This window comes from Castor canadensis, chromosome X (genome assembly GCF_047511655.1).
Source record: "Castor canadensis chromosome X, mCasCan1.hap1v2, whole genome shotgun sequence".
Lineage (NCBI taxonomy): Eukaryota > Metazoa > Chordata > Mammalia > Rodentia > Castoridae > Castor > Castor canadensis.
In genome coordinates this window covers 3,695,887-3,699,696 of record NC_133405.1, presented here as the reverse complement: position 1 = coordinate 3,699,696, position 3,810 = coordinate 3,695,887, and positions in this window count along the sequence as shown.

Here is a 3,810-nt window from a genome sequence, read left to right as displayed (position 1 = left end):
CTAAATATTCAATGCTATAATTTTCTTCTGATCACTACTTTAGCTAAGTCCACAAGTTGACACATGCTACATTTTACTTTCACCTCAGTTTGGTAGCTTTTTATTTACTCCAGACTTTCTCATTGACCTGTTGATTATTTAGGAGTATGTTATTTAACTTTCATCTGCTTTGATATTTTACCATTGTACTTGTTTTCTGTGATTTCCAATTTGATTCTATATGTTCAGAAAATGTATTCTATGTGATGAAACTTTTGAGATTATATTGATGTTTATTTTATGACCAAGGAAATTGTATATTTTGGTGAATGTCCCATGCATACTTGAAAAAAAAAACATTTTGTTGTTGAGTTCAGTGATATTTGGATGGCTAGCGTTTGTGAACCACTCAGTCAATACCTTGTCTGAGACCTGTGTGATTATCTAACACTACTGCAATTCTTTTTATCTTGTTTATAGTGAAATTTCTACATGAGCATCTCAAGTTGAACCCAGACTTGACAAATGACCCGAAGAGATTCTTTCCTCACATTCCCTCTTCTCAGCAATGTAGACCACATACCCTAGCAGTCAAGAAACTCCCTTAGAAACTCTAATTAGAAAGTGAGTCCATTATCTAACTGTCTATTCTCCACTTCCTTTAAAGAGGTCTTCAGCAGTGACCATGTTATGTGAAAATAAATAAAAGAGAAAATAGAATTCCTTTCACACCACATTTTTACTGCTTTTTTTGTTTGTTTCGGTATATTGACAACTTTGTAATTGTTCCAACAACACTTGAGAAGAACGTGAATTCTGTATTTATTAGGGGAAATATTCTACAGATATCCCTTAAATCTTGTTTGCCATTTGTGTTGGTCAAATCTCCTCTACCTTTACTAATTTTTGCCCACTTAATCAGTAACTCAGATTGAGGGAGAAATCTCACAGTAAGATTGTAAATTTGTCTTCTTCTATTTTCAGTTTGGTTAATTTTTGCTTCATATGTTTATACATTCATATTATGTTATTTAGTAAATGAGAAAGCCAACTCCTGAGAGATCTGGTGGCTAAGCACGCTGAACCTGACTTCGAGAAAACCTTTGGCTAAACAGACTGACTGAACACTCCCAGAATGGCCTGGCAGAGAACATCTAAAGCCATTCAACCCAGTGCCTCTATCCAAAGGAGGATCAGGAGGCCAGCAGGCTAGCTGGCTAGAGCTCAACATCCAGTTCTGTATGCCAAGAAAAGGAGTGTGCCAAGGTGAGCTGTCCAGCTTCCTAGAGCGCTTAACCTACCACCCAATTCAGCAGCATGTGCATGTACACAAGTGGCAGGAGCTATTTGCCCATGATTTTCCAAATAAAACATTAGACTGAAGGACTAGATGGAAAGGAGGAGAAAGGAAAAAGGCTCTTCATGGACAAGCCAGAGTAGTCATTGAATTCCCTGAATGAGGAAAAGTGTAGGCTCTGAAAGTGGCAGAGTGCATTCTAACCTAACAGTTGTGCTCCAAGAACCCACAACTGGCCCACAATGGCTACCTCACACAGCGGAGGTGAGTGGAGCTGCCCCACCTCACTGTGGTAGCTGCCCTAATGCAGTCTCCCTGCCCCGCCCCACCCCAGGTTACCCTTGGGCAGTCCAGGGCCCTTAGGGAACATGTTAGTAAACACAACAGGAGAACTGCAGAGAAAAACCTGAGGACCACAGATTGGAGGGGAGAATCCAGCATAATGATAAAGAACAGAAGACATACATTCTTCTACTTAATGAGAAAGAAATACTTATTAAAACTTTTTTTAAGTTTTAATTTGTTTATCCCTCTTAGGTTGCTAATATTTTCTCCTTACATTTTCATTTCCTTTCTTTTTTAATTTTTTTGTTCTTTTCACCTCACTTTACCTATTTGTGGTTTATAAACCATTCAACTAGTAGTTTGTTTTAACTCCTTCTTATTTTTACTCTCAACTTTTCTATCCTTCTGCAATCCTTGACAATAGCACCATTTTCTACAATAATTGAACTACATCTCTCCAAATTAGGGTCTTGTTTATCTGAAACCCTCATTCTTCACACCCTTCTCCCATCTTCTTTCTTCCTTATCTCCTCCCTCATCCCCTTATTTTTACTACATACGTTTTAACTCCTAAGAAAACAAGTTTTAGATGTCTACTATACAATAGAAGAATGCTAGCTCCCTTCATATACAACAGGATCAAGTATATACATAATACTGCTAAAGACATTTTACTTCATGTAAATATCTGATTTGGTATTGAATCAATGAATTTGTTATTGCTAAGTTATACTCTCAAGCTAGTGGTCAGAAATGTCATAACAACCTAGCCACTGATCAGTCCTGCCAGAAAAAGACAAGAATTCAAGGGAAAAACTTTAGGTGACTTAAACACCTAACCAACAAATTGACTCCATACAAGCAAATCTCAAAATAGAGGCATAAGAAATATTGAAGGCAATGAAATATGACTCCTCAAAAGGTCAACAATCATATAAAAAATGATCTGATGGATAGTGAAAGGAATGAAATGTTAATTTCCAAGCTCAAAAGAATGATGAGAATGATCATGAAAGAAGACATGTAAAAACAAGTTAATGAAATCAAGGAATAAACAGCTAAATTAATTAAATGAAAATGCAAAGAAACAACTAAATGAACTCAAAGCAGATGCAAACAAACAACTGAATGGATTCAAAGAAGATACAAATAAACAGCTAAATGAAATAAGGAAGATAATACAGAGCATGAAAGAGGAATTCAATAAAGATATAGAAAGCCTAAAAAAGCAAATTGAAGTTCTGGAAATAAAAAGTTGGTTAAGTCAAATAAAAAATTCAGTTGCAAGCCTGTCTAGAAGACTAGAACAAGTGGAAAACAGAATTTCAAGGCTTGAAGACAATGTAGATATAATACAAAAATTAGATGAGTACATAGAAAAAAAGAAGAAATACAAATGGGATAAACAAGAACTCTGTGACACCACTGAAAGACCAAACCTATGAGCCATGGGCATAGAAGAAAGAGAAAAGGTGCAAGCTACAGGTAGAGGAAACATATTCAATAAAATAATAGCAGAAAACCTACCAAATCTTCAGAAAGAGATGGCCAAGAAGCCTCTAGGACTCCTAAAAGATATGATCAAAGTAGAACATCTCCACTGCATGTTATAGTTAAAGCATTAAGTACAGAGAGTAAGGAAAGAATATTGAAAACTGCAAGGGAGAAATGTCAAGTCACCAATAAAGGCTAACCCATCAGAATAACAGCAGGTTTCTCAACAGAAAACTTAAAAACAAGGAGGGCATGGAATACAGTATTTCAAGCTCTGAAAGAAAATAATTTCAAACCTAGATTCCTCTATCCAGCAAATCTATTATTCATAAATGAAAAAGAAATTAAAACCTTCCATGATAAACAGTAACTAGTGCAATTTATGATCATTAAACCAGCAATTCAGGAAATATTCAAAGGATTCCTACACATAGAAAATGAAGATAAACATGAAAGGATGGGAATAAATAAATTTCACTGGATGAGTACATAAGTGAATGAAGAGTAGAAAAGAATCAAACACTTAATAAATAAATAATATAAAAAGCAACTAAAATGGAAGGAATTATCACATACCTTTCAATAGTAACACAGAATGTTAATGGTATCCATACCCCAAACAGAAGACATAGATTGGTGACCTGAATTTAAAAAGCAAGACCTGACTGTTTGTTGCCTACGAGAAATGCATCTCACTGACAAAAACAAGCATTGGCTCAGTCTGGAAGTGTGGAAAAAGATTTTCCAAGCAAATT